This window comes from Orcinus orca, chromosome 16 (genome assembly GCF_937001465.1).
Source record: "Orcinus orca chromosome 16, mOrcOrc1.1, whole genome shotgun sequence".
Classification (NCBI taxonomy): Eukaryota; Metazoa; Chordata; class Mammalia; order Artiodactyla; family Delphinidae; genus Orcinus; species Orcinus orca.
In genome coordinates this window covers 59,000,798-59,014,505 of record NC_064574.1, presented here as the reverse complement: position 1 = coordinate 59,014,505, position 13,708 = coordinate 59,000,798, and the positions used below count along the sequence as shown (strand labels likewise).

The window sequence follows — 13,708 nt, the reverse complement described above, 5'->3', positions numbered from 1 at the left end:
AGGCTGTTTCTGGCAACTGGTTTCCTTTTTTGAAAATTAGTTTTCCTAAACCAGCAATTTGTGTTTGTTCTTAAAATGTTAGAAAATGGGCTTCCCTGGTGGCGCAGTGGTTGAGCGTCCGCCTACCGATGCAGGGACACGGGTTCGTGCCCCGGTCCGGGAAGATCCCACATGCTGCAGAGCAGCTAGGCCCGTGAGCCATGGCCACTGAGCCTGCGTGTCTGGAGCCTGTGCTCCGCAACGGGAGAGGCCACAACAGTGAGAGGCCTGCGTACCGCAAAAAAAAAAAAAAAGTTAGAAAATGGAAAGTAGCAAAAGGAGAAGAAAAATCCTTAATTCTCCTCACTCAGAGACAACTATTTATCACGTTCTTTTATCCTTGAAAAAGTGTGAAGACATTTTTCCAGGTGTATGTGTGTGCATTTTTTTTCTTTTTAACAAAAAATGGGATTATAGCCTGCATTCTTTCATGCAAACTGTTTTTCTCCCCTGGCTGCTGAAATTTCAGAATATACCCAGAGGACATCTCCCCCTTTCTGTTTGGTTTATGTGATGCCAGGGGTGTTGGCATATAATGTGTCCACTTCCCAGATCTTGTTCTGGGCCCTTTCAGGTTAGAATACAGCTGCAAAATCTTCAGTGGGAAGAGAAACAGTCACAGACGTATGTATAACTGCCCCACCTCTGCTATGTCCTCACAGAGCTTACGTAAGATGCCTGGTTTACTTTTTTTTTTTTTTTTTTTTTTTGCCGTACGCGGGCCTCTCACTGTTGTGGCCTCTCCCCTTGCGGAGCACAGGCTCCGGATGCGCAGGCCCAGCGGCCACGGCTCACGGGCCCAGCCGCTCTGCGGCACGTGGGATCTTCCCGGACCGGGGCACGAACCCGCGTCCCCTGCATCGGCAGGCGGACTCTCAACCACTGCGCCACCAGGGAAGCCCTATTTTTTAACTGAGATAAATTCACATAATATAAAGTTTAACATTTTAACTATTTTAAACTATACAGTTCAGTAAACTTCACAATTCAAAATATTGCACAACCTTCACCATTATTGGCTTCCAGAATATTTTTAGCAACCCCCAAAAGAAACCCCATACCTATTACCCCACTCCTTCCAGCCCCTGGCAACCACCAATCAGCTTTCCGTATCTATAGAGTTTTCCTATTCTGGACATTTCATATAAATGGAGTCATATGACATGTGACCTTTTGTGTCTGGCTTCTTTCACTTAGTATCATGTTTTCAAGGTCCATCCACACTGTTGCAGGTATCAGTATTTCACTTTTTATGATCAAATAATATTCCATCATAAGGGTATACCACATTTTGTTTATCTGTGCATCAGTTAGTGGACATTTGGATTACTTCCATCTTTTGATTATTGTGAATAATGCTGTGAACATTCCTGTACAAATTGTGGATACCTGTTTTCAATTCTTTTGTGTATATACCAGGCGTAGAATAGTGGCTGCACCATTTTATATTCCCACCAGCAATGTTTGAGGGTTTCGATTTCTTCACATCCTCCCCAACGCTTGTTATTTTCCATTAAAACAAACAAAAACTTTTTATGACCACCATAGTGGGTATGAAGTGGTTTCTCATTGTGGTTTTGATTTGCATTTCCCTGATGACTAAAGATGTTGAGCACCTTTTCATGTGCTTGTTGGTGTTTGTATATCTTCTTTGTAGAAACATCTATTCAAGTTCTTGGCCAGTTTTTTGTTTAAGTTAAATTTGTGTGTGTGTGTGAGATAAAATATGCATAACATAAAATTTATCATTTCAACCATTTTAAGTGTACAGTTCAGTGGCATCAAGTACATTCACAATACTGTGCAATCATCACCACTATCCATCTCTAAAACTTTTTTTTAAAAAAAGACTATTTTGGGGCTTCCCTGGTGGCACAGTGATTGAGAGTCTGCCTGCCGATGCAGGGGACACAGGTTCGTGCCCCGGTCCGGGAGGATCCCACATGCCGTGGAGCGGCTGGGCCCGTGAGCCATGGCCGCTGAGCCTGCGTGTCCGGAGCCTGTGCTCCACAACGGGAGAGGCCACAACAGTGAGAGGCCCGCGTACTGCAAAAAAAAAAAAAAAAATGATTATTTTTTAAAAGCAGTTTTAGGTTTACAGCAAACTTAAGAGGAAGGCACGGAAAGTTCCCTTATACCCCCTGTCCCCACAAATGCGTAGCCTCCCCCATTATCAACATCCCCCACTAGAGTGGTACTGAGACAGGCTGGGACCTGGGACTTGGGACCCTTTGCTGCAGTGCTTGCACCTGGACAAACGTCTCCTTGAGCAACAAAATACAAAGAAACTATATGGGACTAAAATTAGCTGTGTGCATGTGCACTTGGGGCAAATTATGGACAACAAGATACAAAAAGACCAAAAACCCAACTGCCACTTCTGAAGAGTCCTGAGAAAAAACAGCGTACTGTGCATGCACCCTGCACACAACACCACCAAAAGGGTGGGCAAACCACCTAAGCTACTCCTTCTGCCCAACCCCTGGCCCCGCCCCTACCCTCACCCCAGAGCAGGAATCAGCCTACCACCCACCTCGGGGAGCGACCAAGGGCATCTGTTACTTGTTTTCACTCCCTCCTGCTGCAGCAGGAGCCCCAATAAAGCCTTACCTAAATTTCTTGTCTGGCCTCTTATCAATTTCTATCGATTAGGGAAGGCCAAGAACCTGATCGGTAACAGTATGTTTGTTACAGTTGATGAACCTACACTGACACATCATCATCACCCAAGTCCATAGTTTATATTAGGGTTCACTCTTGATGTTGGACATTCAATGGGTTTGGACAAATATAATGACATGTATCCATCATAATATCATACAGAGTATTTTCACTGCTCTAAAATTACTCTGTGCTCTGCCTATTCATTTCAGCCTGACCCTCACCCTCACCCCAATTCCTGGCAACTGCTGATCTTTTTACTGGCTCCATGGTTTTGCCTTTCTCCAGAACTTTTTCACCATCCCAATACCCATTTAAAAAATTGGGTTGGGCTTCCCTGGTGGCGCAGTGGTTGGGAGTCCGCCTGCCGATGCAAGGGACACGGGTTCGTGCCCCGGTCCGGGAGGATCCCGCATGCCGCAGAGCGGCTGGGCCCATGAGCCATGGCCACTGAGCCTGCGCATCCGGAGGCTGTGCTCCGCAAGGGGAGAGGCCACAACAGTGAGAGGCCCGCATACCGCAAAAAAAAAAAAAAAATTGGGTTGATGTCTTTTTGTTGTTGACTTGTAAGGGTGCTTTATAAAATCTGGATACTAGATCCTGATCAAGTGTACGATTTGCAAATATTTTCTCCCGTTCTGTGGCTTGTCTTTTCACTCTCTTGATACAGGCATACTTTATCTTATGCTGCTTTGCTTTATTGTGCTTTGTGGACATAGCATTTTTTTTTAGAAATTGAAGGTTTGTGGCACCCCTGCGTCAGGCAAGTCTATTGAAGCCATTTTCTCAAGAGCATTTGCTATTTTGTGTCTCTCTGTCACATTTTGGTAATTCCCGAAATATTTCAAACTTTTCCATTACTATTATATTTGTTATGGTGATCTGTGATCCGTGATCTTTGACGTTACTACTAAGACTAGCTGAAGACTCAGATGATGGTTAGCAGTTTTTTGTTTTTTTTTTTTTTTGGTTAGCAGTTTTTAGCAATAAAGTATGTTTAAATTAAGGTATGTACTTTTTTTTTAGACATAATGCTATTGCACACAATAGACTATAGTAGTGTGTAAACATAACTTCAATATTCACTGGGAAACTAAAAAATTTGTGTGAGTCACTTTATTGCAATATTCACTTTATTGTGGTGGTCTGGAACTGAACCCATAATATAGCCGAAGTATGCGGTTAGTGTGCTTTTATGCACAAAAGTTTTTAATCATGATGAAGTTCAATTTATCTATTTTTTCCTTTTGTTGCTTGTGCTTTTGATGTCACATTTGATAAACCATTGCCTAATCCAAGATCATGAGGATTTACACTTTTGTTTCCTTCTAAGAGTTTTATAGTTTTTCCATTTTGAATTCATTTTTTTCTATAGTGTGAGGTAGGGATCCAGCTTCATTGTTTTTTTTGTTTTTTGGTTTTTTTTTTTGCGGTACGCAGGTCTCTCACTGTTGTGGCCCCTCCTGTTGCGGAGCACAGGCTCCAGACGCGCAGGCTCAGCGGCCATGGCTCACGGGCCCAGCCGCTCCGTGGCATGTGGGATCTTCCCGGACCGGGGCACGAACCCGCGTCCCCTGCATCAGCAGGCGGACTCTCAACCACTGCGCCACCAGGGAAGCCCCAGCTTCATTGTTTTGCATGTGAATATCCAGTTGTTCCAGCACCACTTGCTGTAAAGACTCTTTTCCCATGGAATGGTCTTGATATCTTTCTCAAAAACCCATTGCCCACAGATGTATGGGTTTATATATGGAATCTCAATTTTATTTCATTGGTTTATATGTCTATTCTTATGCCCATAACACATGCTTTGATTACTGTAGCTTTGTACTGAATAATAACTTTGGAAATTTAGAAGTGTGAGTCCTCCGACTTTGTGTTCTTTTTCACAATTGTTTTGGTTATTGAGTCCCTTGCAATTCCATATGAATTTTAGTGTCTGCTTATCTATTTCTGCCAAAGAGGCAGTTGGGATTTAGATAGAGATTATATTGGATCTCTACATAAGTTTGGGGAGTATTACCATCCATGATGGTTAGTTTTGTGTGTCAACTTGGCTAGGCTCTAGTACCCAGTAATTCAAGTAAACGCTAATTTAGGTGTTGCTGTGAAGGTATTTTGTAGATGTGGTTAACTTCTACAACAAGTTGACTTTAAGGAGATTATTTAGGTAATTTGGGCCTTATCCAACCAGTTGAATGTCCTTAAGAGCAAAACTGAGGTTTCCCAGAAGAATTCCACCTATGGACTAGAGCTTCAGCTCCTGCTCAGGAGTTTCGTATCTATCTCTCTATCTATATCTGTGTATCTATGTGTCTATGTATCTATCTATCTCTGGTTCCATTTCTCTGATAGAACTCCGATATACCACATGAATATCTTCCCATTTATTTAGGTCTTCTTTAATTTCCTTCAGCAACATTCAGTGAAGAAGTCTTAAACTTCCTTAGTTAAACTGTTTTCTGCATTTTGTTTTTGTATTTTTCCTTGCTAGTGTATAGAAATGCCACTGATTTTTTAAATGTTGATCTGGTATCCTGCCGCCTTACAAAACTTGTTTATTTGTACTAACAGTTTTTGTGGATTCCTTAGGATTTTCTATATACAAGATGATGTCATCCACAAACAGAGATAGTTTTACCCCTTCCTTTCCAATCTGGACGCTTTTTATTTCTTTTTCTTGCCTACTTGCTCTGGCTAGAACTTCTAGTACAGTGTTGAATAGAAGTTGTGAAAGCAGACATCCTTGCTTGTACTTGATCTCAAGGGTGAAAGCATCCTGTCTTCACCATGGAGATGATGTTTGCTGTGGGCTTTTCGTAGATGCTCCTTATCAGGTTGTGGAAGTGTCTTTCTATTCCAAGTTTGTTGAGTGTCTTTATATCTTGAAAAGGTGTTGGATTTGGGGGACTTCCCTGGCGATCCAGTGGTTAAGACTCCGCACTTCCACTGCAGGGGGTGCGGGTTTGACCCCTGGTTGGGGAACTAACTAAGGTCCCACATGCCGTGTGGTATGGCCAAAAACTGAAAAAAGGTTTCGGATTTCGTCATATGCTTTTTCTGTGTCTATTGATGACACAGAAAAAGATGATCATGTGGCTGGTTTACTTTTCTTCCCTTCTTGGAAGCGTTGGGTTGGAAATTTCAACTCTGTGGTTTTTTCAGGGGTCAAAAAAGGGTTACAGTTTTATAGCTCTCCCCATAAATAATTGCAAACTCACGGATGCAGTAAGTGTTTAGGACAGATGAGAAAACAAAACCAGCTCCTGTTGTGGCTCAGCAGTTGGGGGGAGAAAAATGAATGAAGATGGCTTAGCAATGAGTAATAGAGACGGAAATTCAGGTGTGCGATTGCTTTTCCTTCAGTAGAAAGGAAGAAGGAAAGAAGGGGATGGGGGAGAGGGAGGAAGGCTGTTTCTTCAAGATTTTGCTCTGACATATTTTCTGTAGGGCTCACCTCTTGCTATCAATGGTCTGTGATACTCTGGGTTAATGTCAAGACATCAGGTGTTGGGCACAATCCAGCTGTCTCTATAGTTTTAAAACAAGAAAAGATTGGCATCACTAATAACATCTACGTGGCAACTTCTCATGCTGGGGAGAACTTTGAAATCCCCTCCTTTAATTGAGTAATACGTCCAGGGCTGGTAGTAATATGTGGCTGCTGGTAGCTGGGTCCACGTGGTGAAAGGTGGTAAGAGCTTTGGGCAGGGAAGAAGGGGACAGTTTACTATAAGACATTGGGCAAGTCACTCTCTGCCTGGGTCTCAGTGTAAAGGGGGGGAGGGTTCCACCACCAGAGGAGTTCTGGGATCCAGGTCTATGAATCCGCAAGGGGGATTTTAAGCTCCCCGCCCAGGTTCCAGAATCATCAGCCGGTGATTCAGAAACAAAACCAAATAACAAACAAAAAAGCCCAATGAATTTCCGGCATTTCTCTAGATAGCCACGTTAGGGTTCCACCCATTCTCCAGGACTCTGTACTCTCAAAGCCACATCAGCTCATCAGTGCCCTGTAATGACTTCCCAGGGGGGCCTGCTGGATCAGGGCTGCTATTATTACTGTAGCAGCATAATGGGGGCTCTTATCAGATACGCAGCACCTGTTTAGGGGCAAAGGGTTTTGCTGAAACAGTAGTTACTGATTTCCAGTTTTCAGTGATGGAGTGAGAAAGTACCTAGGGGCCAGGGGCCACCCTGGGGGCATACAAAGTACAATAGTTAGCAGATAGGGTAAGTTTTTTTTGTTTTTTTTTTTAACATCTTTCTTGGAGTATAATTGCTTTACAATGGTGTTAGTTTCTGCTTTATAATATAGGGTAAGTTTTATTTAACGCAATCTGTGTTAAATGCTTTGCCTGCATTAGCTCACCTAATTCTCCCGTAGATCTTATGAGATATGCGCTGTTATGCCCATTTTACACAGAGGAGACTGAGGCTCAGAGAAAGTGGGCACTTGGCCAAAGGCACATAGAGCATCTTGGGCTGTCTGTATGCGTCTGAATGTACAGAAATTTGTTATGGGGAGAGAAGGGCCGCCCTCCGGAGGGCAGGGAGCACTGGATCCCTTGGCGCGGGATCTGGAACTCGAGGGTGGGGGTCCGCATAGTCTGAGGGTGGGGAAGAAGGAATACCAGAGATGGGGGACCCATGCGAACCGGGGAGAGCAGGGGGTGGAAATCAGGAGGGGAGATTCAAGGGTGTCCGGGCACGTGGCGGGGATCGACGAGCAGGGGCAGAATCCGAAAGGGGAGACACCAGTATGGGGCGAGTGGGGTCTGGGCTGAAACTGGGGGTTCCAGGGAGTGAACGGGGTCTGGGGTGTAACCCGGGGTGTTTCGAGGGTAGTGGGAGATCGGAGGGGTGGAGGGGAAGGGCAGAAGCCGGAGGGTCGCAGGTCCCTGGCGGGCTCTCAGGCCCGGGTTAGCGGCCCCCGCAGGTGGCTGGGCGCGGGTCCCGACCGCGCGCGGAGGCGTGGAGAAGCCGGAAGCCGAAGCCGCAGCGTCCCGCCCCGGCCGGTCCAGCTCCCGCCCCCGCCGCCGGGAGCTCCTCCCCGCCGCCCGCCCGCCAGCCCGCCAGCCTGTACCGCCAGCTCAGACCTCCCGGCTCGACTGGCTGCGCGGGCGGCGGTGAGTGCAGCGCTGGAGGGCTGGCGGTCGGGGCGCGGGTGGGGGGCGCGGATGGGGGCGGGCAGCGGCTGGGGCGCGAATCGGGGGTACCCCGGGCCGGCGGTGGGGAGCGAGCGGGCTCCGTGCGGCGCGAGCACCTGCTCCGGGCTCCACGCGGGTCGTGGCGGCCGGGAACCCTGACGGGTCCCCGGGGTCGAGGTGGGGTGGAAGGCGTCGAGGTCCCGCCTCGATCTTCTGTGCGGCGCCGGTGAGGCCGGGTTTCCAGCCTCTCGGCGCCTGTTCCCGCCGCGGGACAGGCTGGTTCCGTTCCTGCTCTGCTAAGTGGGCAGATCGCCCGCGGATCGCGCGCGGTGGGGTCGTCCCGCCCCAACCTGAAAGCGCGCCCCTTCCTACTCGCGGGGCCGCCTCCCCGGAGAGAACTCCCCGAGGCTTTTCAGGAAAGTCTCAACTCGCTCTGGTGGCAGCTATCTCAAAGTTGAGATTTCCAGAATCATCAGCCGGTGATTCAGAAACAAAACCAAATAACAAACAAAAAAGCCCGACGAATTTCCGGACGCCGGTCCCAGAAATTCGACTTCTAGGGGCCACGGCATCTGCGTTTTTCCCCTGACCCCGGGGGTTCCCCGCAGGATTCAGGACGGCTCTCAGCCGGTGACTGTGTGGACACCCGAGGGCCTAGGGAGCCCCCAGCAGATGAAAATCCGGGACACAGAGCAAAGGGAGCCTGGGCCCTGGCTAGACGCCCCCTTCATGGGGGGGTAAGGTGGGCACCCTGTGAGTGCAGGGCTGGGCCGGGACCCCATCCACTGCCGGTGCTGGATGGATGCCAGTGGCACATGCCGGCGAGGTGGACCTTGCCCCTCCCTACCAAGATAGGCAGGTCGCCCCCTCCTGTCTGCTGTACAGGCCCCTGTCGATCTGGGCAGTGGGGTAATTGTTGTGCCAGAAGCCCTTGGTCAGGGTCAGGGAGAGGAGGTGATGGGAAATGGGTGTATTCTGGAAGGGCTGTGCATTCCAGGGATCAGGCCAGCTGGTCTTTGAATAGTTTTCTGGTGGCTTTTGTGCTTCCGATAAGTGGGGCTGATGTCATTGCCTGTTGGACCGAGCTTTGGTGGCTGGGAAATCCAGTTTCTGGAAGCCACAGGACCTTCCCATCTTAGCCCGTCAGGGTAGACTCTCCCACCCGTCCTTCCCAAGGGGAATAAATCCTTGGCCTGGTGAGCTGGCCCTGGTTCAGGCGCTGTCTGGAATGCAGGTTGGCCCTGCAGTTCCCCTGGGGCCCTTTTAAGGAAAGACATGGTTTGCATTAGTGTGTGCTTGACTGCCTCCCTTACCTTCCTACTCCCACCCCAAGACGTCTCTGGGTGACTCTTCTAAAATGGGACTAACCTGGATGCCGTGTAGTGGGATGAACTGGTATTTGGGACTCCACCAGCATGTTTGGCTTTATCACAATTGGCTCGGAGTCCAGCGAGCAGGTGACTTGCTCTACCTGGCATAGAATAACACCCATGCTGCACTTGGCTTACCTCTCAGCCAGTCCTTGCTCTGGAATGTAAATGTGCACCAGACTCTCTAAGAAACATTTATTGTAGCTCTACGATGGGAGAGGTCCATCTTCTCTCTTTCCTGTTACTTTAAGGCATGAATAATACATGCTTTTATTCAAATTTGTAAAAGTATCCTTGTTGTAATATTTTCGTGGATTAAGTGACTCGGTGATTGATCTGAGATGGAGAATCAATTTCTGAAGTCTCTAAAATACTAGATAGAAGTCATTTCGCTGTCTCTGGCGAGTAAACTTCCCTTTGTTCCTGTGGTCGCTTTTACGCGATAGCTGTGGGGAAATAAAGTGCTACCCTTGCCTTGTAAAGGACACAGAAGAAATGGCTCCCGGTCCTGAGGGGTTTATGCTGTGGGTGGAAAATGGAAACACACAAAGGTGAAAAGCCAATGCTCAGCAATGCCCCTGTGACTCTGGAAGGATTGAAAGGAATGGAAAGGAGGGAGCTGTGAGCTGGGGGCCAGGTTAGTCAGGGAAAGTTTCATAGAAAAGCAGAGGCCTGAGTACATGTAGCAGAAGGTACATGTGGACTTAGATGGGCAGCATTCCGAATGAGCAGAAGGGGCTCAGCAAAGCTTCGGAGGAGGCACAGACTAGCCCATAGCTGAGAACAGTAAAAGGGGAACCACTGAGAGCAAAGGAACCGGAAGGCCTAAGTTCATTTTCAAGGAGATAGACAGGGCATGATTTGTTGCCATTACCCACAACCAGAGGTGCTATGGTGCCACTGTGAGAACGGGAGTATGCCCTCAGGGACTTAAAATTCTCCCACCGAAGATCAATCAACCCCAGCTACAGTGATGGTGGAAAAAGCAAGATCTGACACGAAGTCCAAAGTCTTGGCACGCTGACTTGTCCTTATTTGTGCTTTCACTGCAACAAAAATAGCTCAGTGGGCGAGGTGGTCCATCTCAACATGCAAATAAGTCCTCCTTAACTCTGCCAGACTTAGTACTGACGTGTTTATGGTGTCTTTGGTGCCCATGTGGCCCCCCTATGGCCTGTTCTGAACTGGACTGGTGTTTACTTATCTTAACATTGTTATTTGAGTTCTAAGTGGTACTTTCCCGGGTCCTCACAATTTCATCTTATTGTTTGCACTCCGGGCAGTCAGGATAACACTTTCGTAGCTAATGAAGTTGTCCCTTAGCCGCAGGTTATTTCAGTAGGAGAACTGTGTGTCGTTTCATAGGGTTTAAGACCTGGACAGAAAAAAGGAAATATCAAGGGTGTCTGTGTGGTGATTCCCTGTTCACCTAGTAGGTAGGAGGTTAATTCACCAAGATCGGAAAAGCCAGAGGCACTTTCTTCTTTGTGGATGAAGAAGGTAACTTCAGGGAAAATGATGATGGAGAATTGAAGCTTACTTAGCTCGTGGAGTTTTAGAATTGACAGTGTTCCTGGGGTCAGTTTAAGAGCTTAGCATTGACTTGCCCTAACCTTGAGTCCAGGGAGGTTATTCATAAAGGCTGCACTGATAGCTTTTAAAGTTATGTAAAAAATAACAATATTACAGAAAGCGTGAAAGATAAAGAAGATTATCAGGTATAATCTCACCCTGTGAATGAAACAACTAGCATCTGTTTTCCTTATTTGGCAGTTTTATCTTTTGTCATGGTGCCTGTTTTTTTATGAAGTTGTAATCAGGGTACATGTCATTTTGTCTCCTGATGGAGTCCCATTAATGTTCTCATTGTGCTGTTTCATCAAAAACTATCATTCATGTGGAAACTGGGGATGTGGTTTCACCAGGAATCCAGGAGGAAATTGCCCTCTCTGATTCTGGGGGAGCAGCCCAGCTCCCCAGTGGAAGGATTTTCCATTCTACAAATCACTGTAATTTGTAGTTATGCCATCTTTGAACCTGGCTCTCAGATTGTGGTCACTTTATCTTTGACTTGTGAAACAGACTGAATTTAGAAGATGTCACTTGAAAACATGTCTCTGAAATCTTTCCCTGTGAGCTTTGGTATTTTTTAACTGAGGGAGACCGAATCTGAATGTGTTTTGGGGTCCATTAGCCTAAGAACCTTAGTGTAATTTCTCACTTCCTTTCCCAAAGAGAGTTGGAGATCCCAATTTCCCCTTTTGTCTAAATTCTTCTTACTGACTGAGAGTTTAAGAAGCACCATTTGCCTGGGACGTTTTCTGGTGCCGTATACGGGTTAAATTACATTACAGCAAACACAGCGTCGCAGAATCTTTGTATTTTAAAGATTGCTAGCCAGTGGCCTTTAGTTTAAGAACTTTGAACAATATTTGATGGACTAAATGTAGAAGTCAGATAATTCGTTAGGGTTTTTGAAATCAGGTTTCACTTGTGCTCACATTATTGTAAAGAACATTTTTCTCTAGCGACTGTGAAAGACCAGCTCTCTTTTACCTCAGCTGGTTCTCTACCTGTGTACAAACTAGACTGTTTTCTTAGGGGACCTGACAATTTGCATGTGTGTGTGTGTCCTCCTTTTGCTGAAGGAATGCCTTTTTTTCCTGGGGTCATTTCTGTGATGCACGTATACCCGGAGCAAGATTCTTTTCTGGGGCCGCACGGTGGGGGCAGAGAGTGGAATTGAATAGTCTTCCTCTTTTTCTTCCTGAAAGAACTGATCTTAGAGGATTAAGTTGGTGGTGAAAAAGCTGCTTTATCTTCTCTCTGAAGGCTTTGCCCTTTTGTATGTTGATCTGATACCTAAATCTAGAAAACAGGAGGATATATTTTTAGAAGAGTTTATCACCTACCTGTGGTTAAAACCACTTTGTGAGAGTTTTAAAATCTATCTTAAGGGAGGGGGTACAGATCTGTGGCCGGGAATCAGTGTGCATTCAGCTGGGAGGTTTGGAGATTCATTAAACTCTAAGGCCCATTTGCTTAAATATGGTGATATCTATCTATCTACCTACGTAAGTATCCATCCACTCATCCTCAGTGAGAAATAATAGAAACCCTGATCATCACCCCCACCTCCACTTAACCTTTCCCATTTAACCAAAATACACTTGAGAAAAAAAAAACTTAAAAAAGTAAACCTTAACATTTTTTTGCTTTTGTTTTTAAAAACTGAACTTGAATGCTTTTGAGTGAGGCCTGCCTGCTCCAGTTCATCTTATAGTTTAATTTTAGATTTGCGGGAAAGTGGCAGTTCGGGCAGGGAGTTCTCATCTACCCCTCACCCAGTCGTCCCGACTACCCCCCGCCCCGCAACATCTTACATCATCACCACAGGACATTTGTCAAACTAGGAAACTGACATTGGTAGCTCACTGTTAAGCACATTCCAGACGTTATTTGGAGTTCACCAGTGTTTCCGCCAACGTCCCTTTTCCGTTCTAAGATCCCACCCAGGGTACCATACTGCATTGAATCACCCCATCTCCCAGTCTCCTCCGGTCTACTACGGTTTCTCAGTCTTTCCTTTCCTTGTTTTTCATGACTTTCTGGAGAGCACTGGGCAGAGATTTTATAGAATTTCCCTCACATTGGGTTTGTCTGATGTTTTTCTCATGATTGCACTGGGGTTATGGGTTTGGGGGAAGAAGGCCTCAGAGATGAAGGGCTCTTTGCATCACATCACATCAGGGGGTACATGATACCCATGTGACATTGCTAATGATGTTAACCTTTGTCTGTAGGTTAAGGCGGTGTTTGCCAGCTTTCTCCATTGTAGATAGTCTTCTCTTTTCCTAGACTATTCTTTAAATGCAAGATACTAAATCCAGCCCACACCTAGGAGAGGGAGGGGCTAGATTAATCTCCACCTCCTGGAGGGAGGGGGCTTCTACACATATCATTTGGAATTCTTCTGTAAGGAAGATTTGTCTTTATTTAGGAAATACTTCTCTAGTTATAAGTAAGTACTCGGGATGTAAATGTATAATAAAGGTAATTAATATGGCTGTACATTATAAATGAAACTTATTAAGAAAGTAAATCCTAAGAGTTCTCATCACAAGGAAAAGAATTTTTTTCCTATTTCTTTAGTGTTGAATCTTTATGAGAGGATGGCTGTTCACTGAACTATTGTGGTAATCATTTCGTGATGTATGTAAGGCAAATCATTATGTTGTACACCTTAAACTTACACAGTGCTGTATGTCAGTTATATCTCAAACTGGAAAAGAAAACTACCCCCCAAAAATACACTCTTTCAAAGAGCGTGCACTATAGATTCCCCCATCGTATATGGGATATATATACGCCATATGTTCGCATGAAATCTCAGCTCTGCCAGGAGGTTGTCTGTGCCTTGCTTTCGCTAAAGCTCTGGGGGATCCAGAGAAACATGGAAGATAGCCCTTCCCCGGAGGGGTGTAATGC

At 46.1% G+C, this 13,708-nt stretch overlaps 2 protein-coding genes across 2 annotated transcripts in view; both read left to right on the top strand.

The window, feature by feature from the left end:
- Positions 1-13,708, top strand: part of LOC101269628 (uncharacterized) — a gene marked incomplete at its 5' end in the record, with an annotated part of 266,122 nt that overhangs the window by 40,151 nt on the left and 212,263 nt on the right. The window lies entirely within an intron of this gene.
- Positions 7,762-13,708, top strand: part of LITAF (lipopolysaccharide induced TNF factor) — a 30,740-nt gene continuing 24,793 nt past the window's right edge. Inside the window, exon 1 of the mRNA XM_004270177.3 lies at positions 7,762-7,829. The gene's annotated coding sequence lies outside the window, so the exon portion shown is untranslated. The remainder of the gene's footprint in view (positions 7,830-13,708) is intronic.